Source organism: Anolis sagrei, chromosome X (assembly GCF_037176765.1).
Source record: "Anolis sagrei isolate rAnoSag1 chromosome X, rAnoSag1.mat, whole genome shotgun sequence".
In the NCBI taxonomy this organism is placed as follows: Eukaryota; Metazoa; Chordata; class Lepidosauria; order Squamata; family Dactyloidae; genus Anolis; species Anolis sagrei.
This window is the reverse complement of record NC_090034.1, coordinates 1,850,965-1,874,237: the sequence shown is the minus strand read 5'-3', so window position 1 is coordinate 1,874,237 and position 23,273 is coordinate 1,850,965.

Here is a 23,273-nt window from a genome sequence, read left to right as displayed (position 1 = left end):
AGGGAAGTCCTGCTCCCCATGCTCTATTTCGCATTGGTTAGACCACGTTACCTGGAATATTGTGTCCAATTCTGGGCACCACAATTCAAGAGAGATACTGACAAACTGGAATGTGTCCAGAGGAGGGCGACTAAAATGATCAAGGGTCTGGAGAACAAGCCCTATGAGGAGCGGCTTAAGGAGATGGGCATGTTTAGCCTGAAGAAGAGAAGGATGAGAGTAGACATGATAGCTATGTATAAATATGTGAGCGGAAGCCACAGGGAGGAGGAGGGAGCAAGCTTCCTTTCTGCTTCCCTGGAGACTAGGACGCAAGGGAACAATGGCTTCAAACTACAAGAGAGGAGATTCCACCTGAACATGAGGAAGAACTTCCTGACTGTGAGAGCTGTTCAGCAGTGGAACTCTCTGCCCCGGAATGTGGTGGGGCTCCTTCTTTGGAAGTTGTTAAACAGAGGCTGGATGGCCATCTGTCAGGGGTGATTTGAATGCAATATTCCTGCTTCTTGGCAGAATGGGGTTGGACTGGATGGCCAATGAGGTCTCTCCCAACTCTTTGATTCTATGATTCTATGATTCTATGATTCTATGGAGTGCTTTGCTGGAGTCTTTTTATGGTCTCATAAATCAGTTAATTTAGCCTCCCCACACTTTAAGGTGGTACCTAATTTTCCTACTTGACAGATGCAACTGTCTTTTGGGTTGCAAAGGTCGACAACGGGCTACACAATTGGTTGGAAACCCACTCTAACCCGGGCTGGCTTTGAACGCATGACCTTTTGGTCAGAGTGATCTTAATGTAGCTGACACTCAGCCAGCTGTGCCACAATCCTGGTGCTAAGTATCCTCTCCACATACAACTCAGCCTGAATATTAAACAATAAGGTGGCAGCGTACCCAATTGAAGAGGCCTTTTAAAAACCTCCCAGTATATACAGTTATATATTTCCCATTCTTACCAACCTCCCACCTGTGACATTCATTACAATTGTTGGCAGCTTGTGGGATTCACTATTTCAGAATTCCCTGTTCCTTCTCCCTGCAAAAAGTAGTTCCTTGGTGTTAGAGCCTTTGTAATTGGTGGCACAGCAGTGTGATCCTTGGTGTTAGGGTGCCTTTATAGCCCTCATCCAGCCCATCACAGCTGCCAGGCACTGGTCCAGGACCCGAGGGGCTTCCTGGTGGAAAAGAGTAACAGAGTTGAATGTCATCCACATAGCAATGGCACCAAACTCCAAAACTCAGGATGATCTCACCCAGTGGTTTCATACCTTCAGGTGAAGGCATGAGGTGCCACCAAAAAGTATATACACACACATATCCATAAAAGACACCAGCACGCTTCAGAATAAATGAGGCGGAGGAGAAAGCTCTGGAAGAAATGCATGGATGGCAAATCCTGTGTTTTCCTTTGGAATCAAAGACCCTGGACTCTTTTGCTGTTATTAAGCCAATAATTAAGTGCATTTGAAGTGCAAACCACAGATCCCCTTTAAATGGGTTAATGACACAAGGACTCAGTCAAAATTGCTGTGTTGATTTTATGTTAATGGGTATTTGACTATGAGCTGAACTATTAGCCAAAGATAAGTGGAACTAATGCTCAGGCATTAGAGGCAAAATATAATTGAAAGGAGTTCGTGGGGGAAAAAAGGGGGAAGCGTTATCTCCAGCAAAGGCAACCTGGTATGGAAAACCAAACAGCATCCCGCGAGCAAACAGAGGAGATACAGGCTGTGATTTAGGAAAGATTAAGGCATGTTTCAAAGAGGAAGCCTGAGTGAGAAGCAGGCAAATGGGAGAGGAAGGAGAACATGTAGGTCAAGAATAGGGCTCCACAGCCACCTATGGACCCACGAGGCCCGTAGCGAGGGTGGGGTTTTAGGGGTTCAACCCCCCCCCCCCCGAAATGTTTCAGATTTTTTTTAAAAAAACCTGGTTTACTCATGAATTTTAGCTGTTTAACCCAATCCCCATGCTGCTAAGTCTATGAGATGCAAAAAATCAAGAGTCCCCCCAGATCTGCAAGCACTATCTCAAGCAAATATTAGCAACTTATTCACAATGTCATTACTTGCATCAATAGCCGATGTAGTTGTTCTGGTGCAGCTGTACCAGGAGCTCCAACTTTATTTGCTTTGTTTAAATGTTTGCTTGCAGTCCTAGGTTTCAGGGACTCTGCAGATAGGTGGCTTCTTTGGTTGCAGTCATAGGGCAAGTCACCTGTCCATCATTGTTAAGTTTTGGTTCTGCCCCTTGCTCAGTGTAATTGGGAAGGGAAGGGAGCCATTTTTAGTTAGTCTCAGCAAGGAAAGCTATGTACAGGATGTGTGCAAGCTTCCCTTGTACAAAAGCTTCAACCCTTAAGACCTTCCGGGGGAGAAAGGCCTTAAGAGTCTCCAAAGAATTTCCAGGAAAACAGCCCTAAAGACCAAAGAACTCCAGCTGGAGAACATCTACTGCCTTGCTGGTAGGTCCACTTGGCGTTCGAGATGCAGTTCGACCCGGTAGCAGAGCTCACATCAGTAAGGGTTAGATTTCAGTCAGCCTGGGAGAAGTTAAAACGGGGATTTTCCTTTAAAGAAGAAGTTATTGAAGACAGTTGCCTGTCCTTCGTGGGCAAGATTAGGAATTCACCAGTTGCCTAAAAGCTTGGAATCATTTGCTTAACTTTACTGAAGACAAGAGAAGTTTCTGTTTGATTGTTCATTAATAAAATACTTTGTTGTACTTCTCAAGCCATCTAAAGACTGTTTGTGGTGGAAACCTCTGAGAACTTCTCTTTGGGCCCCCTGGCTTCCCGCTGGGCAAAGGTTGCACATCCTGTTCTAAAGACAATTATTTACAGGCCCAGCGCGCAACAGAACAGTAGTGAAGCAACCAAGCTGGGGTGGGGGGGGGGGGAGATGTTGAATCCTCTCATTAAGGAGGCCAGACTTGGTGGAGGTGGTTGACAAGGGCGGAGCTGCAGGCTATGGAAGGCTGCTCTGCCCTCTGCTGTGCTCTTTGCTTCAGCGTGAGCTAGGAGGCAGGTTTCAACCCCCCCCCCCACGTGAAAATTTCAACCCCCCCCCCCCGAAAATTTCAACCCCTCCCGATTTTTTTTTCTGGCTACGGCCCTGGGACCCACTGCCAGGACACCGATCTTGGAAGACAATCTTAATCAGACAAGTATTCAATGTATTGTCGAAGGCTTTCATGGCTGGAATCACTAGGTTCTTGTGGGTTTTTCGGGCTATAGAGCCATGTTCTAGAGGCATTTCTCCTGACGTTTCGCCTGCATCTATGGCAAGCATCCTCAGAGGTTGAGAAGGTCTGTTGGAAGTAGGACAATGGGTTTATATATCTGTGGAATGGCTGGGGGTGGGGCAAGGAGCTCTTCCCTGCTGCAGTTAGGTGTGAATGTTTCGCTGATTACCTTCATTAGCATTTGAAGGTCTGCCTGAGCCTGGGAAAATCTGTTCCTGGGAGGTGTTAATCTGTGCCTGGTTTTTTCCTCTCTGCTGTTTAGCTGTTATAATTTTAGAGTTTTTTAATACTGGCAGCCAGATTCCGCTCACCCTCATGGTCTCCTCCCCTCCGCTGAAACTGTCCACATGCCCGTGGACCTCAATGGCTTCTCTGTGTAGTCCGACACAGACAAGTATTCCCTTCCCTCTCCTTTTTTGTTTTTGCTTTGTGAGGGAAAGTACAGACACATGGAAAGGAAAGGCGAAGGGCTGCTTGCTTGATGAAAAGATGCAAACAACCCATCCAATATTTCTAATTTGTCGAAGTCAAAGCAACAAAACAGCAGCTGTCGTGGTTTTGTGTGTTCTGCTGCACGGTTGGTACGTAGCATCCCACCCCCTAGAGAAGAAAACAAAACAAAGCCATTAAACGTCTTGCAAATGCAAGTATTCTCCTTGACACCTGCAGAAAGCATCTCACACCCTCTCACTGACAAGAAGGGAAAAAATTGGCAGCTTCTTCTCCTCCTTTTCACACAAAAGCAAAGAGAGAAGCATGGCTTGGTGTGCTTTCAAACCCAGAACATTTGCATGTGTTGTGTTTGGAATCCCTTGCCTCCTTTCCTTTGGATGTCTCCACTCCCAATACTTGGCTACAGTTTTAAGTCCCTGCAATGCTAGAAGGAAAAGTTTTACTGGAAAGGGGGAAATTTGGAATGGGCGAATGCTTCCGTTTTGCTTTTCTCTCCCAATGAGAGAAATGGTAGGTGGAGGACGAAGAGTCTCGAGACCAAAGCAAGTTCTCATTCTTGGACTGTGATATGCAAATATCGAGAGCAGTACGTGTGAAAAAGACCTTGGAGTCCTCGTGGACAACAAGTTAAACATGAGCCAGGAATGTGATGTGGCGGCAAAAAAAGCCAATGGGATGTTGGCCTGCATCAAGAGGAGCCTAGTGTCTAGATCTAAGGAAGTCATGCTCCCCATGCTCTATTCTACCTTGGTTAGGCCACACCTGGAATATTGTGTCCAATTCTGGACACCACAATTCAAGAGAGATATTGACTCCAAGCTGGAATGTGTCCAGAGAAAGAGGGAGACTAAAATGATCAAGGGTCTGGAGAACAAGCCCTATGAGGAGCGGCTTAAGGAGCTGGGCATGCTTAGCCTGAAGAAGAGAAGGCTGAGAGGAGATATGATGAGAGCCATGGATAAATATGTGAGAGGAAGCCACAGGGAGGAGGAGGGAGCAAGCTTCCTTTCTGCTTCCCTGGAGACTAGGACGCAAGGGAACAATGGCTTCAAACTACAAGAGAGGAGATTCCATCTGAACATGAGGAAGAACTTCCTGACTGTGAGAGCCGTTCAGCAGTGGAACTCTCTGCCCCGGAGTGTGGTGGAGGCTCCTTCTTTGGAAGCTTTGAAGCAGAGGCTGGATGGCCATCTGTCAGGGGTGCTTTGCATGCAATATTCCTGCTTCTTGGCAGAATGGGGTTGGACTGGATGATGATGGCCCAGGAGGTCTCTTCCAACTCTTGGATTCTATGATTCTATGAAATAAGGTTGTCTCAAAAAAGACCCCAGACAGACAGTGCTGTGGGTGGAGGCTGTGTGCTGGCCTTGGCCTGGCGATGAAAAAGATGACCTAATAGCTTTTTCCTTTCCGGTTGCTTGACTTTTGTGCTTGAAATAAGAACAGGTCCGAAACAGCTGCTAAAAGAGTTTTTATTGACTGAAATATTTCTCCCTCTCGTTGGCTTCACCGCTCTATTCTCCTGCCAGTGGAAACTCCAAGTCAAGCCAATGGGTTGACTTTCCAGAGCACATCTGCACTCCCACACACACACACACACACACACACACTGTGGCCGCATCTACAGTGTAGAATTAAAGCTCTTTGACACCAGTTTAAATCATAGAATCATACAATCCTAGAATCCTAGAGTGGGAAGAGACCTCCTGTCCCATTTGGAGGTTTTTTTAGCATATTGCGCAATCGCGTCCGCCATTAACAAATCGATTCGTAATTTTACGAAATATCGTATATTTCGAACTTTTTTAAAGGAAAATTTCGGAATTCTTTAAAAAAACGAAACGCAACTGCGCCCATTCCTTGGGAAGTCTGACTTGGCCACGGTGGTCCTGGTTACATCCCGTCTAGACTACTGCAACGCTCTCTACGTGGGGTTGCCCTTGAAGACTGCCCAGAAGCTTCAAATGGTCCAGCGCTCGGCAGCCAGGTTGCTAACAAGAGTGGCACTCAGGGAGCATACTACTCCTCTGTTGCGCCAGCTCCACTGGCTGCCAATCTGCTACTGGACACAATTCAAAGTGCTGGCGTTAGCCTACAAAGCCCTAAATGGTTCTGGCCCTACTTACCTCTCCGAACGCATCTCCACCTATGAACCGACTAGGACATTAAGATCGTCCGGGGAGGCCCTGCTCTCGATCCTGCCTGCATCACAAGCGCGTCTGGCGGGGATGAGGGACAGGGCCTTCTCAGTGGTGGCCCCTCGACTGTGGAATGCCCAACCTGTAGACATCAGACAGGCCCCTTCATTGTTGGCATTCCGGAGGAAGGTGAAGACCTGGTTCTTCGAACAAGCGTTTGGCTAAACAGTGCAATTGAATATAGGAATACGGTGCAATCGAACATAGGAACATGAAACAAGGATTATGAGAATGGATTCTGATTTGTTGTTGAGGCGTTGTGATGATTGTTTATTGATTTTGATTGTCATGTATAACGTGTTTTAATTGCTTATGATACTCTCTTGATAATCTGTACTATGTAAACCGCCTTGAGTCGCCTAGAAGCAGGAATATTGCCAAGAAGCAGGAATATTGCATTCAAATCACCCCTGACAGATGGCCATCCAGCCTCTGTTTAAAAGCCTCCAAAGAAGGAGCCTCCACCACACTCCGGGGCAGGGAGTTCCACTGCTGAACGGCTCTCACATTCAGGAAGTTCTTCCTTATGTTCAGATCGAATCTCCCTTCCTGTAGTTTGAAGCCATTGCTGAGAGGAGACATGATGTCATGTACACAGGGGTGGCTCATCCATTACGCTAAGTAAGCAGTTGCAGTACACTCTTTTTTGCCAGGGGCGCAAAACAGCCCTAGCAGTCCGGGGGGGAGCCTCGGCTTCCTTGCCCCACTGCTGCTGGGCAATCCTCTTCCCAAAGTGGCCGGGCCGTTGAGCCTCACCTAGCCCCTCTCGTTCCTGCTCCATATCAATGATTGGTGGTGGTGGTGGTGGGGGGGGGGGGGGGCAAAATACTGTTTGCTTACCGTTGAAAATTACCTAGTGCCACCCCTGCATGTATAAATATGTGAAGGAAGTCACAGGGAGCAAGCTTCCTTTCTGCTGCCCTGGAGACTAGGACGCAAAGGAAGGAAATTCCACCTGAACATGAGGAAGAACTTCCTGACTGTGAGAGCTGTTCAGCAGTGGAACTCTCTGTCCTGGGGTGTGGTGGAAGCTCCTTATTTATTTATAGAATCATAGAATCATAGAATCAAAGAGTTGGAAGAGACCTCCTGGGCCATCCAGTCCAACCCCATTCTGCCAAGAAGCAGGAATATTGCATTCAAATCACCCCTGACAGATGGCCATCCAGCCTCTGTTTCAAAGCTTCCAAAGAAGGAGCCTCCACCACACTCCGGGGCAGAGAGTTCCACTGCTGAACGGCTCTCACAGTCAGGGAGTTCTTCCTCATGTTCAGATGGAATCTCCTCTCTTGTAGTTTGAAGCCATTGTTCCATTGCGTCCTAGTCTCCAGGGAAGCAGAAAACAAGCTTGCTCACTCCTCCTCCCTGTGGCTTCCTCTCACATATTTATACATGGCCATTATCATATCTCCTCTCATCCTTCTCTTCTTCAGGCTAAACATGCCCAGCTCCTTAAGCCGCTCCTCATAGGGCTTGTTCTCCAGACCCTTGATCATTTGAGTCACCCTCCTCTGGACACATTCCAGCTTGTCAATATCTCTCTTGAATTGTGGTGCCCAGAATTGGACACAATATTCCAGGTGTGGTCTAACCAAGGCGGAATAGAGCATGGGGAGCAGGACTTCCCTAGATATAGACACTAGGCTTCTATTGATGCAGGTCAAAATCCCATTGGCTTTTTTTGCAGCATTTTGTTGGCAAGGGCAAGATTCTTGCTGCCTCGCTCCTGTTGACTTAACAGAGTTCTGATGAACTCCGTTTTCATAAATGGAAGAAAGCTGAAGTCGGAAGTGGAATGTGAGACATGCTTCCTGTGATGCTCTGTCCTGCTGAGAAGGAGCTCTGAAGAACATGGATGACTGATCATAATGTGTTTGCTCAGAGGTTAAAAATTGACAAAATGTATTTTGAAAGGTCCTTGCCTGCCCTCCTTTCAGTCAGAAGAGTGTGAATCATTAATCACACTGTATGTCCACAGCCATTTTTGGGAAGCTGGTTGTTGCATCATACTCTTGGTTGCAGTTTAGTATGGAAAGAGGAAGTTACGGGAATCATTTTCCAAAGCTCATTGGCAGAAGGCTGAATGAAGGCAGCTTGGCTGAGGACATCCGCTTCACTAGAAAGAGCCAATTTTCCTTCCCTTTGCACACACATATATAATCTATAAATATAAAAAGCCAAAGTATGTATGTATGTTTGTCTATTTGTACCACAAAGACTGTTGCTATGTTGTAGTTGAGTCTCCTAGTAACGTTACCACTGATGATAGGAGTAGTAGAGGAGGGAAGAAAGGTGCTCAAAGTTTGGATGAGGAGCAACAAAGAAAGAGAGTAAGGGAGATAGTCATGTCTCCTACAGACGAGGACTCATTTGAGGGTTTCTCAGAAGGAGAAATGGAGGAGGAAGGAGATGAAAGCAGGGGTGTTACTCTGCTATGCTACTCTGCTGCTGAGTATGCATGCCCAGTGTGGAACACATCTCATCACACTAAAACAGCAGCCAATAGTGAAAGGACCAAGGCAGAGACATCTCCAGCTCATCCCCTGTTTGGGTATCAGCCAGCACGTCAACGACTTAAATCAAGACATAGTTTTCTTAGATCTACAGAGACACTCGCTGGAACACCCCAGCAAGCGAGAGTCCAAAAGTGGCAGGCCCAAACCCAGCACCTCAATTCATGGGTGATACCAGATGAGAGACTCCCCCCTGGGCACTCAGAAGACTGGGCGACTTGGAAGGCGCTGAACTGACTGCGCTCTGGCACCACGAGATGCAGAGCCAACCTTGAGAAATGGGGCAACAAAGTGGAATCCTCGACATGCGAGTGCGGAGAGGAGCAAACCACTGACCACCTGCTGCAATGTAACCTGAGCCCTGCCACACGCACGATGGAGGACCTTCTTGCGGCAACACCAGAAGCACTCCAAGGGACCAGAGACTGGTCAAAGGACATTTAACCAAATACCAAATTTACAAAATCTGTGTGGTTTTTTTTCTTTCTTTCATTTTCTTTTTCTTTTTAATCTCTGTGTTTGTTTTGCTCTGTTAGAATTGTAATACAATGGTTGCTGATGACACGATAAATAAATAGGGGTGCAAAACAGATTACTCGCGAGCAGGAGACTGAGGAAGAGCGTCAGAGGAAACGGATCCACGATATACTTACTGCTCCAACAGAAGAAGAAGATTTTATGGGTTTCACTGGGAGTGATGGGTCTGGGAGTAGCGACGAGGAGGAGGATGGGTTGGATTGGACTTGTGTGTAAGAAGTTACAGATGTGTGTACTCAACCTACGTCCAGCGATACTTTTGAAGGGTTTTCTGGGGACTGGCAATCTGGTGATACATGGGGAGACCTAAGTCTTGATAAGAGATGGAAAAGCTGGCGAGAGGGGCATTGGCGTTCAGCTGTGGAGACTAGAGCAGCTGATAGTGATGAGGAAAGGGCAGAAGACAGCTCATCAACAGATAATGAGTTGTAAGATAAATGTAGGCAATGGGGTAATGGGACTTTGCAGGAGGCAAAGTGTTGGATTCGTGCCTGGGTCTTTGTTGCTGCCGTTTCTCTTGTTGGGTCCTGGAACTACAGGTTGCTGCTTTTTGCAGTTTGCAGATGACACCAAATTGGGAGGGAGAGCCAATAGTCCAGAGGACAGGAGCAGAATTCAAAACAATCTTGACAGATTAGAGAGATGAATGGCCAAAACTAACAAAATGAAGTTCAACAGTGACAAATGCAAGATACTCCACTTTGGCAGAAAAAATGAAATGCAAAGATACAGAATGGGGGACAATGCCTGGCTTGAGAACAGTACGTGTGAAAAAGACCTTGGAGTCCTCGTGGACAACAAGTTAAACATGAGCCAACAATGTGATGTGGCAGCAAAAAAAGCAAATGGGATTTTGGCCTGCATCAAGAGGAGCCTAGTGTCTAGATCTAGGGAAGTAATGCTGCCCCTCTATTCTGCTTTGGTTAGACCACATCTGGAATACTGTGTCCAATTCTGGGCACCACAATTCAAGAGAAATATTGACAAGCTGGAATGTGTCCAGAGGAGGGCAACTCAAATGATCAAGGATCTGGAGAACAAGCCCTATGAGGAGCGGCTTAGGGAACTGGGCATGTTTAGCCTGAAGAAGAGAAGGCTGAGAGGAGATATGATGAGAGCCATGGATAAATATGTGAGAGGAAGCCACAGGGAGGAGGGAGCAAGCTTGTTTTCTGCTTCCTTGGAGACTAGGACGCAATGGAACAATGGCTTCAAACTACAAGAGAGGAGATTCCATCTGAACATTAGGAAGAACTTCCTGGCTGTGAGAGCCGTTCAGCAGTGGAACTCTCTGCCCCAGAGTGTGGTGGAGGCTCCTTCTTTGGAAGCTTTTAAGCAGAGGCTGGATGGCCATTTGTCAGGGGTGATTTGAATGCAATATTCCTGCTTCTTGGCAGAATGGGGTTGGACTGGATGGCCCAGGAGGTCTCTTCCAACTCTTTGATTCTATGATCTTATGATTCTATGATTCTATGATTCTTGTTGGGTCCTGGAACTACAGGTTGCTGCTTTCTGCGTGTACCGACTGGCTTTGGATTCCTGTAAGTGCTGACTTCCCCTCTTCTTGACCTTGGACTCCCTGGACAACGACACTGCTTTTTGGACTCTAATATCTTTGACTTCGGACTGTTTCTGGACTACGGCTTTGTGTTCTTCCACCTTGTTTACTTGCATACCTTGAACTCTGTGACTTTGGAGCGTTTTGCTCAACTTTTTGTTTATCCCAGATTATATGCCGGTTAATCTGGATTATTTGCCAAGTCAAGTTTTTGCCTTGCAAACTGCTTGGAACCTTTTGTTTTGGCCAGGGACACTGAAGTAAGTGTCCCTGAGTCCTTTTTGTTGCCTTAATAAACTTTGGACTTTATCTCTGTGTCTGGCTTTTTAAAGGCGTCTGGATTCTGACTTGCTAGGTGAGTGGTCCTCTGTGATGTCACTGGATTGGCTATTACTAGGTGTTGCGATGTTGAGTGAATAGTCCCACTGAAATTGTGGGTTCGGGGCCCGGAGTGGCAAGCTCCCAAAGGGTTAAATGTGTTGGGACTTAGCCTGTGATTGCACCTGTGATTGTGTATCAGTCTCCTGATGTTTCTGTGTCTGATGTGGGTAATGAGAAGGGAATTCGGTCCCCTGTTGCTTCTGATGTGGAGGATGCTGGGACTGACTCTGAGGTGCAAGATGGAGACACTTTGGTCAATTAGTTTCATGCAGACGCTGACAGAGAGGCTTCGGTGCAAAGGGCAGATTCTCATGAGAATGTTTCGCCTGTGAGCTCTCCAGATTCTAGTTTGGAAAACAGTCTGACACCTGGTAAAGTTAATGAGGAGTCAGATAAGCTGAATCAGCAGCTGGAGATCAGCCAGAATCGACAAGAGGCCCAATGTTTACGTAGATCTGAAAGAATTTGTCAGTTAAGGTCAAAGACTGGTGGAAAACGAAAACAGTTTTGGGATTTAAGGTTTGCCTGTAGAAAATCGTGTCAGATCAGGCATCATTTGGAAACCCAGCACAAGCCTGATGGAATTTCTGTTCAAGTGGTCTCGTCTTCATGGATTTTTCTAGTCTTTCAAGGCGACTAGCAGCGTCTGTTCTGTTCTTGCTTCTTGTTTGATTCTTGTCTGGATAATCATTGCCTTGGATTGTATTTTCATGCTGTTTGAACATCGCTTTTGATTGCTACGTTTGGACACTGTTTTATCTTGCTGCCTTGGAATGCCTTATTGCTTTTTGGAATCTTATCTATCTTTACAAGCATTTATTTCTACTGACTTTTTTGATAAGTTTTAATTAAAAGGATTGCTCCTTTACTCAGCGTGTGGTGTGTTTTTAGTCAGAGGGGCTGCTTCCTGTTCTGAAGTGCAACAGAATGAGATGCAGAGGGGTCAAAGGCAAAATCAGAAGCATTTATGACCAACGTGGATGTCAGCGTAATCTATATGCTGCAGACTAATATCTCTCATGTTCAAGCTGGGTTTAGAAAAGGCAGAGGAACGAGAGACCAAATTGCCAATATCCGCTGGATAATGGAGAAAGGCAGGGAGTTTCAGAAAAACATCTATTTCTGCTTCATTGACTATTCTAAAGCCTTTGACTGTGTGGATCATCATAAATTGTGGCAAGTTCTGGGTGGGATGGGCATCCCAAGCCCCCTTCCCTCTCTCCTGAGGAATCTGACCAAGGACCAAGGAGCCACAGTCAGAACTGACCACGGAACAGGAGACTGGTTCAAGATTGGGAAAGGCGTCCGGCAAGGCTGCATCCTCTCACCCAACCTATTCAACTTGTATGCAGAACACATCATGCGAGGATGTGCGGGGCTTGAGGAATGCAAAGCTGGGGTGGAAATGGCTGGAAGAAACATTAACAACCTCAGATATGCAGATGACACCACTCTGATGGCCGAAAGCGAGGAGGAGCTGAGGAGCCTTCTAATCAAGATGAAAGAAGAAAGTGCAAAAGCCGGGTAGCAGCTAAACATCAAAAAAACCAAGATTATGGCAACAAGAATGATTGACAACTGGAAAATAGAGGGAGAAACCGTGGAGGCCGTGACAGACTTTGTATTTCTAGGTGCAAAGATTACTGCAGATGCAGACTGCGGCCAGGAAATCAGGAGACGCTTCCTTCTTGGGAGGAGAGCAATGTCCAGTCTCGATCAAAGAGTGAAGAGTAGAGACATCAGACTGGCAACCAAGGTCCATTGCCTAGTCCAAGCCATGGTCTTCCCTGTAGTCACCCACGGATGTGAGAGCTGGACCTTCGGGAAGGCTGAGCGAAGGAAGAGAGATGCTTTTGAGCTGTGGTGTTGGAGGAGAGTGCTGAGAGTGCCTTGGACTGCGAGAAGATCCAACCAGTCCATCCTCCAGGAAAGAAAGCCCGGCTGCTCACTGGAGGGAAAGATACTAGAGACAAAGTTGAAGTACTTTGGTCACATCATGAGGAGACAGGAAAGCCTAGAGAAGGGAATGATGCTGGGGAAAGTGGAAGGCAAAAGGAAGAGGGGCCGACCAAGGGCAAGATGGGTGGATGGCATCCTTGAAGTGACTGGACTGACCTTGAGGGAGCTCGGGGTGGTGACGGCCAACAGGGAGCTCTGGCGTGGGCTGGTCCATGAGGTCACGAAGAGTCGGAGACGACTGAACGAATGAACAACAACAATATCTCTCAATGCAAACATGCAGAAATATTTATTGGACCTTGACAGTAGTTTGAAACAAAGGACTTCCACTGCCTTGAGTGTCTACTAGTACAAATTGTGTCAGGCTAGGAACTGCTAGGAAGTGACTGGACTGATCTTGAAGGAGATGGGGGTGGTGACGGCCGACAGGGAGCTCTGGCGTGGACTGGTCCATGAGGTCACAAAGAGTCGGAGACGACTGAACGAATGAATAACAACAAGGAACTGCAGGCTGGTTGTCTGGGATGTGCTGTTTGTCGTTGTTGCTGATTGGTCTCCAGCTTGGAGGAAAACTTAATAAGCTGTCATTGGTATATTGGAAGGTTTGGGTCTGTTTACTGATCTGCCCAGGAAAAGGGTGTGGAATATTTCCTCACCCCAATTGCTAGATCAGACGCATCCCTGGGGTCTCCAATGAATTTGTCAGTAGAATTGTGCGTGGAATTTGTTTCTTCTATTTCCTTTCTTTCTTTCTTTCTTTCTTTCTTTCTTTCTTTTTTGGGAGCACAAAACGGAAAGCCCCCTCTTGGTATGAAAATCAGCTCAGTATGAAAGCTAACAGGAGCAGGTCCTGGCTCCTTGCCTGCTTTTTGAGAGCACATGGCGCTTGCCTCCTTGCCTTGGAGAGTGCTTGTGTGGCATGCAGGAAGCGTGCATGCCTGCCTGACCGAGCACCTCCCCTCCCCTCAGAAAGAAAGTCAGAAGAACTTGCCTCCTTGTGTGTGTGATGTGCAGGTCCAGAAAGTGTGTGCACCTGCCTGCAGCTGAGCGCCTCTTCTCTAGAGTAGAAACAGGTACAAATACTCCTTAAAGTGAGTGTCTGCCTGAAGCCGAGCACCTCTCCTCTAGATTAGAAACAGGTAAGAAGACTCCTTAAAGCATGCACCTGCCTGCGGCCGTGCTCCTCTCATCTAGAGTAAAAACAGGTACTGTAAGAAGCTTTCTTAAAATGCACACCTGCCTGCAGCTGAGCACCTGTCCTCTAGAGTAGAAACAGGTAAGGAGCTTCCTTAAAGCATGCACCTGCCAGCAGCTGAGTGCCTCTCCTCTAGAGTAGAAACAGATAAGAAGCCTCCTTAAAGCATGCACTTGACTGCAACTGAGTGCCTTTCCTCTAGAGTAGAAACGGGTAAGAAGCTTCCTTAAAGCATGCACCTGTCTGCAGCCAAGTGCCTCTCCTCTAGAGTAGAAACAGGTAAGAAGCATGCACCTGCTGCGGCCGAGCAACTCTCATCTAGAGTAGAAACAGGTAAGAGGCCTCCTTAAAGCATGTGCCTGCCTGCAGCCGAGTGCTTCTCCTCTGGAGTAGAAACAAGAAGCTTCCTTAAAGCATGCACCTGCCTGCAATTGAGCACCTCTCCTCTAGAGTAGAAACATGCAAGAAGCTCCTTAAAGCATGCACCTGCCTGCAATTGCGTACCTCTCCTGTCTCCTTAAATGTCTAAAATGATGGGAAGTGGAGCCTGAGAAGCCCCCTCCCCCATAATGGACCAATAGAAAACGAGTCTTTCGGCACCTCAGAGAGAAAACAGATATCTGCCCTCCCAATTTTGGGAGGCTCCCAAAAAATGAATCAGGGTCCCCACAGAAAGTCAGGACATGAAACAGGTCAAGCACAACCCTGTTTGCCAGCCTGGTAGATAAAATATTGCTCAGGGTGTTGGCAAATTCAAATTCTGTGTTCAACTTCTCTGAGCAATGAGCAGCATTGGAATGTCCTGCAATCGTGAACACAGAAGGGAATTTTCGCATTATCCAATCTCCTTCTACCTTCAAAGCTGGCAAATACTACGTGAATTTTGGTCCTGACCTTGAAGCACTCTTACACTGTGAGTATTAAATTACCGAAATGTGTGCCATTCCGTTTATCATTGTGACTCCCGGTGATCAGATTAGATAATCATGTAACTTAATTTCCGACCCAAAATCATCGAGCTCCCTTTTTTCTTGTTTGTCTTGCTGGCGGGCCGTGCCTCGAGAGAGAGGAGGTGATTAATGCATTATTTATATTTTTCTGGAGGCATTTCAGAGGAAAGGGACGTTGTGTTATATCGATGATTCCGTTAATCACTTTCGTAGTGTTGTACAGACTCAGGTCTCACCTGGACCTGGAATTAAAGTTGGATGGCTTCCAGAGCCTGGTCACTTGGCATGCAGAGATATCTGCCCGTCAGGTCGCTGTGTTAATCTATGGTGTAATAGGGTCTTTGGACCATAATAAATGGCAGCCGAGCACCTCTCCTCTGGAGTAGAAACAGGTAAGATGCCTCCTTAAAGCATGCACCAGCCTGCAGCCGAGTGCCTCTCCTCTAAAGTAGAAACAGGTAGGAAGCCTCCTTAAAGCATCTACCTGCCTGCAGCCGAGTGCCTCTCCTCTAGAGTAGAAACAGGTAGGAAGCCTCCTTAAAGTATCTACCTGCCTGCAGCCGAGTGCCTCTCCTCTAGAGTAGAAACAGGTAGGAAGCCTCCTTAAAGCATCTACCTGCCTGCAGCCGAGTGCCTCTCCTCTAAAGTAGAAACAGGTAGGAAGCCTCCTTAAAGCATCTACCTGCCTGCAACCGAGCCCCTCTCTTCTAGAGTGGAAACAAGAAGCCTCCTTAAAGCATGTGCCTGCCTGTAGCTGAGTGCCTCTCCTCCAGAGTAGAAAAAGGTCAGAAGCCTCCTTAAAGCATCTACCTGCCTGCAGCCGAGCGCCTCTCCTCTAGAGTAGAAACAGGTAGGAACCCTCCTTAAAGCATCTACCAGCCTGCAGATGAGTGCCTCTCCTCTAGAGTAGAAACAGGTAGAAACCCTCCTTAAAGCATCTACCTGCCTGCAGCCGAGCACCTCTCCTCTAGAGTAGAAACAGGTAAGAAGCCTCCTTAAAGCATCTACCTGCCTGCAGCTGAGTGCCTCTCCTCTAGAGTAGAAACAGGTAGGAAGCCTCCTTAAAGCATCTACCTGCCTGCAGCCAAGCACCTCTCCTCTAGAGTGGAAACAAGTAAGAAGCCTCCTTAAAGCATGCACCTGCCTGCACCTGAATGCCTCTCCTCTAGAGTAGAAACAGGTAAGAAGCCTCCTTAAAGCATTCACCTGCCTGCAGCCGAGCGCCTCTCCTCTGGAGTGGAAACAGGTAAGAACCCTCCTTAAAGCATCTACCTGCCTGCAGCCGAGCGCCTCTCCTCTAGAGTAGAAACAGGTAGGAAGCCTCCTTAAAGCATCTACCTGCCTGCAGCCAAGCGCCTCTCCTCTAGAGTAGAAACAGGTAGGAAGCCTCCTGAAAGCATCTACCTGCCTGCAGCCGAGTGCCTCTCCTCTAGAGTAGAAACAGGTAGGAAGCCTCCTTAAAGCATCTACCTGCCTGCAGCTGAGTGCCTCTCCTCTAGAGTAGAAACAGGTAGGAAGCCTCCTTAAAGCATCTACCAGCCTGCAGCTGAGTGCCTCTCCTCTAGAGTAGAAACAGGTAAGAAGCCTCCTTAAAGCATCTACCTGCCTGCAGCCGAGCACCTCTCCTCTAGAGTAGAAACAGGTAAGAAGCCTCCTTAAAGCATCTACCTGCCTGCAGCCGAGCACCTCTCCTCTAGAGTAGAAACAGGTAGGAAGCCTCCTTGAAGCATCTACCTGCCTGCAGCCGAGTGCCTCTCCTCTAGAGTAGAAACAGGTAGGAAGCCTCCTTAAAAGCATCTATCTACCTGCAGCCGAGCACCTCTCCTCTAGAGTAGAAACAGGTAGGAAGCCTCCTTAAAAGCATCTACCTGCCTGCAGCCGAGCGCCTCTCCTCTAGAGAAGCTCAGCTTGTTGTTGCTGCTGCTGTGAAAACCGCGGAGCCTGGCAGTGAAAATGGGTGGCAACCCTCATCCAACTGTGCTGATGGAATTGAAGAAACTGTTTGTTTGTTTGTTTGTTTGTGTGTTTGATACCCTTCAGTTTCTCCAAATGGGACTCAACAGACACTGCCTTCTGCTATATGTCAAAACAGAACTGTTAAAACATTCTGGAGTATGATGTTTTCATTTAAACGCATGCAATCAATGATCCAATTAAAACATTGGCTGGAATTCACGATTGCATTTAGGAAAGCCTAATTTAGAGTTACTCGTTTGTAACTGAGTGATTTGCATTCATGATGCCGACATATTCTAAAGTTTAGTGAATGCATTTGGTGTTGGCAACAACTGCTTTCAAGTCAACTTTGGTTTATGGCGCTGCGATTCACTGTGGCACTATAACATTCATCTGTTATAGAACTCCAATATGCTGATGACAATCTTGCACTTTCCCTTGGCTCTTTCTAGGAATGATTGCACATTCTCTGATCCCTCTGCACTCCGCACTTCATCTCTCAGCCATAATACTGGTTTTCAAATGTGTATTGTGATTGGAATGTTTTTCTGATGCTTGCTATTGATTTTAGTTATTTTTATGTATTTTGTGTGTGTTGTAATTTGTATTTTCAGGCTTGTCCCTTGTAAGCTGCCCCAAGTTCCCCCGGGGAGATGGTGGCAAGGTATAAAACTCTAGGATTCTATGACAGGTCTTGCAACAGTTAGATTGCAATAGTTATTCTCCAAACTGTGCTGATTAGGGTTAGATAGGTTCAACATCTTTATTAATGACTTAGATGAAGGGCTAGAAGGCATGATCATCAAGGTTGCAGACGACACCAAATTGGGAGGGAGAGCCAATACTCCAGAGGACAGGAGCAGGACTCAAAGGGATCTTGACAGATTAGAGAGATGAATGGCCAAAACTAACAAAATGAAGTTCAACAGGGACAAATGTAAGATACTCCACTTTGGCAGAAAAAATGAAATGCAAAGATACAGAATGGGGGACAATGCCTGGCTTGAGAGCAGTACGTGTGAAAAAGATCTTGGAGTCCTCGTGGGGAGGAAGGTAAACATGAGCCAGGAATGTGATGTGGCAGCAAAAAAAAAAAAAGCCAATGGGATTTTGGCCTGCATCAAGAGGAGCCTAGATCTAAGGAAGTAATGCTACCCCTCTATTCTGCTTTGGTTAGACCACATCTGGAATATTGTGTCCAATTCCGGGCATCACAATTCAAGAGAGATATTGACAAGCTGGAATGTGTCCAGAGGAGGGCAACTAAAATGATCCAGGGTCTGGAGAACAAGCCCTATGAGGAGCGGCTTAGGGAACTGGGCATGTTTAGCCTGAAGAAGAGAAGGCTGAGAGGAGATATGATAGCCATGTATAAATATGTGAGAGGAAGCCACAGGGAGGAGGAGGGAGCAAGCTTGTTTTCTGCTTCTTTGGAGACTAGGACGCAAGGGAAGAATGGCTTCAAACTACAAGAGAGGAGATTCCATCTGAACATGAGGAAGAACTTCCTGACTGTGAGAGCCGTTCAGCAGTGGAACTCTCTGCCCCGGAGTGTGGTGGAGGCTCCTTCTTTGGAAGCTTTTAAGCAGAGGCTGGATGGCCATTTGTCAGGGGTGATTTGAATGCAATGTTCCTGCTTCTTGGCAGAATGGGGTTGGACTGGATGGCCCATGAGGTCTCTTCCAACTCTAGGATTCTAGGATTCTATGATTCTATGATGTGGAAGAGCCTGAAAGTCATAAAAAACTTCCGAATTTTGACTTTTGAAGCAGTTTTGAACCATGCAGGAAAGGTGGGGAATCCGAATTTTTTCCCCCAGAAATATTCCATAATGTTCGGATGTCTCCCAAGGTTATTTTAATTTTCACAACCATTAAGTAACTTTGGTAGAGCCTAAAACGTTTTAAAATCTCATGCTTCCCCTCCCCCGGTGATGCAAGGGAGGGATGAGATGGGCGTGGCTAAGCACAGCCATTGTTGTCGTTTGTCAAGGCCAGGCCCCCAAAGGTAGAGATTGCAAAAGACCCTGCTGTTAAACTACATTTCCCACACTGCCCCACTGCTATTTAGCCAAAATGGCTGAAGGACCCAAAATAGCTGTCTGTAGCAGTCTTCGCCTAAATATTAAATAAACTGATTGAATCTACGAAGAGGTCTAAAGAACGCAGCAAAGCAATAAGCAACTTTTGCAAAGCCAAGATAACTGTTTAAAAAACCAATCATTTCACTTTGGCCTGATTGCCGTGAACAAGGCACTGGGAAAGCCAGCTACATCCAGCCAGCCCCTTACGTCAGTAAGTAATGATAAAATAAAATAATTGATTGCATCTGCAAAAAGGAATAAATGCATGGATGTGTCTTGAGGGTCCCCTCCAACTCAGTCGAGGAAGCAAATGGATGTCAGGAGAGTTTGGATGGTGTCTTTCTGCCCAGAAGAAGGGGGTCAGTCTAGGTGTCCCTTGATGGGGTCTGTACTATGTGTTTTCTTCTCCACCAATTTAACACAGTTTGTGCCACACAAACAAAGTTTCTGGAGTAGAATAACTACTTTCAAAGGAACAACCACCCAATGAAACAGGAAATAACACTTTCAAACCAGGAACAGATTTTCTTTATTATTAAAAAATGTTTTTTATAAAAAAAATTGAAAATTTGCCAAAAATCCGCGGATAAGTCAAAAATTATGAAACTTGGCCAACTAACAGTACTCCATGTGTTGTACCACTGTAGCAAGTTTCCTCTGGGTTGGTCTAAAAATGAGGGAGGGAGAATCCCCTGAAATTTCCCCAGTGCCAGTGATGATTTTTTCCCTCCTGCGCATGCGTGTCTGCCATTAATGAAGCAATTCAGAAGTTTCGGAAGTTAGGAAAGTTTTGAATTTTTTTAAAAAAAAAAATTCAGACGTGACTTTAGAATCAAACCACCAGTGCCCTCTACATCCGAAGAGAGTTTTGAAGCATTTTTTTGATCAAGCCTAGTGTCGATCTCAAAAATTGCCTTGAGAAAAATGTGCACATGAGTCATGTACAAAATGCCCGTATGGCAGGAAGCTACTGACAAAAAGGTTACTTTAATTTTCACAATCCGAATCTGAACCACTTACCTTTTTTTTCTGGAAATATTCCATAATATTCGGATGTCTCCCAAGGTTGATTTTCACAAGCATTAAGTAACTTTGGTAGAGCCTAATTTTTTAAAAAATCTCATGCTTTCCCTCCCCCGGTGATGCAAGGGAGGGATGAGGTGGGCGTGGCTAAACACAGCCATTGTTGTAGTTTGTGAAGGCCAGGCCCCCAATGGTAGAGACTGCAAAAGACCCTGCTGTTAAATTACATTTCCCACACTGCCCTGCTGCTTAGTAGCCAAAATGGCTGAAGGACCCAAAATAGCTGTCTGTAGCAGTCTTCGTCTAAATATAAAATAAACTGATCGAATCTACAAAGAAGTCTAAAGAAGGCAGCAAAGCAATAAGCAACTTTTACAAAGCCAAGATAACTGCCTAGAGAAAAATGTGTCAAGCATTGCCTAGAGAAAAATGTGCACATGAGTCATGTACAAAATGCCCGTATGGCAGGAAGCTACTGACAAAAAGGTGCATGTGAGGGGAGAAGTGTGACTTTTCTATGTACAGAAAAAATTGCCCTGCATTGATAAATAATTTTCTTTGAATGGAATAGATGACTGAACCTGTGCAGAACTGGCAAGGACACAATAGAGGCGCATATATCCATCTCTAACCTCCCAGGGCCCCATAGATTTCCCATTGATTTCAGATCCCGTACGGTTGCCATGGACAACACAACAGCTGCCCGCAGCTTTGTCTCCTGCCCTGGTATAGATCACACTTGGTTAAGGAAACAAATGTGTTGCATCAGAGTATCGGGTAACGGTAGCAAAGGAACACACACACACAGACATACATACAACCGTAAACACACTATCCACTTCCACCATGAGAAAATGTTTCCAGCTTTTTTTAACCACACAACCAAGCAACACATTGATGTTTTTCAGCAGATGGTCCTGGTAGCAATGGGTGTAAAAATAAGCTGGATCACCAATGTACAATAAATCAGGATTACCCATTAGTACAAGGAATAGGCTTTGTTTCTGTCTCTTTTTGTATCGCCACAAGAGACGCAGGCCAAGGGAAAACTCAAGGAAATCATTGCATACCCATTATCCTCTCTCTCTCTCATACACACTTTTGGAGAAAGGTTGATTGAAAACTTGGCAGAGATAATCAAGAAGCTCTGAGAAGCACAGCCATACAACTGTCAGATATACAAATATACAAGTACTAAAACAGTATTAGACATCACAAAAAGCATATAAAATCACAGCAGCTCCTGATGATCTGGGAGGAAGAACTTCCTGACTGGGAGAGCCGTTCAGCAGTGGAACTCTCTGCCCCGGAGTGTGGTGGAGGCTCCTTCTTTGGAAGCTTTTAAGCAGAGGCTGGATGGCCATCTGTCAGGGGTGCTTTGAATGCAATATTCCTGCTTCTTGGCAGAATGGGGATGGACTGGATGATGGCCCATGAGGTCTCTTCCAACTCTTTGATTCTAGGATTCTATGATCTTAAAAACTGGGTTGTTGTAGGGTTTTTTTCGGGCTATGTGGCTATGTTCTAGATGCATTCTCTCCTGACGTTTTGCCTGCATCTTAAAAACCTTCTTCTTTAAAAGCCTGCCTGAATAAAAATGTTTTATCCATCCATCCACCCATCCATCTTAGGGGATGGGCTGGATGACCACTAAGTCTCTTCCACCTAGGATTCTATTACTGTTATATCTATCTATCTGTCTATCCAACCACTGATGTTAGGGGACTGGACTGGATGGCCCTTGGGGTGTCTTACAACTAGGATTCTATATTCTACCATCTATCTATTGATCTATCTATCTATCTATCTATCTATCTATCTATCTATCTCTATCTATATCCATCCATCCATCCATCTATCCATTCTTCTTGGATAGATGGTCTGCATGATCCTCAGGGTATCTTCCAACTAGGATTCCTTCTGTCTATCTGTCTGTCTATCCAACTTTCTTAGGAGGATGGACTCGATAGCCCTTGGATCTTTTGGACTTCAACTCCCACAGGCCACAGCCAAGTTGGAACTCTGGGAGCTGAAGTCTAAAACACATGTGGGACCAAAAGTTGAGGAACACCTAGATCAGGCATGGGTGAACTTCAAGCTTCTCCCTAGGTGTATTGGACTTCAGTTCCCACAATTCCTGGCCTCAGGCTCTGAGGCCAGGAATTGTGGGAACTGAAGCCCAACACACCTGGAGGGAAGGCTGAAGTTCACCCATGCCTGACCTAGATGATACCATTTGAATTAAATGTGGAAGCCACAGAACTGTATAAATCACTGTATGGGAAATGTGAAGCCAATCTGGCTTGCAAACAAGACCAAGCCAACTACTTTTTTAGAGCTCAGACATGATCACCAGACCCATTTTGCTCTATTGGTGCAAATTGATCAATGATTAGGAGCTGAAGTCTGAAACACCTGTGCTACCAAAGGTTGAGGAATACCTAGATCAAGCTTGGGTGAACTTCAGCCCTCCCTCCAGGTGTTTTGGACTTCAACTCCCACAGTTGTGGGAGTAGGAGTTGTGGGAATTGTAGGAGTTGAAGTCCAAAACACCTGGAGGGAAGGCCAAAGTTTGCCCATGCTTGACCTAGATGATACCATTTGGACTCAATGTGGAAGCCTCAGAACTGTATAAATCACTGTGTGGGCAATGTGATGCCAATCTGGCTTGCAAGCAAGACCAAGCCAACTGCTTTTGTAGAGCTCAGACATGACCACCGGACCCATTTTGCTCTATTGGTGCAAATTGATCAATGGTTAGGAGCTGAAGTCTGAAACACCTGTGGGATCAAAGGTTGAGGAACATCTAGATCAGGCATGGGTGAACTTTGGCCCTCCCTCCAGGTGTTTTGGACTTCAACTCCCACAGTTGTGGGAGTAGGAGTTGTGGGAATTGTAGGAGTTGAAGTCCAAAACACCTGGAGGGAAGGTCAAAGTCTGCCTATGCTTGACCTAGATGATACCATTTGAACTCAATGTGGAAGCCTCAGAACTGTATAAATCACTATGTAGGCAATGTGATGCCAATCTGGCTTGCAAGCAAGACCAAGCCAATCATTTTTGTAGAGCTCGGACATGATCACCGGACCCATTTTGCTCTATTGGTGCAAATTGATCAATTGTTAGAAACTCTGGGAGCTGAAGTCTGAAACACCTGTGATACCAAAGGTTGAGGAACAGCTAGATCAGGCATGGGCGAACGTCAGCCTTCTCTCCAG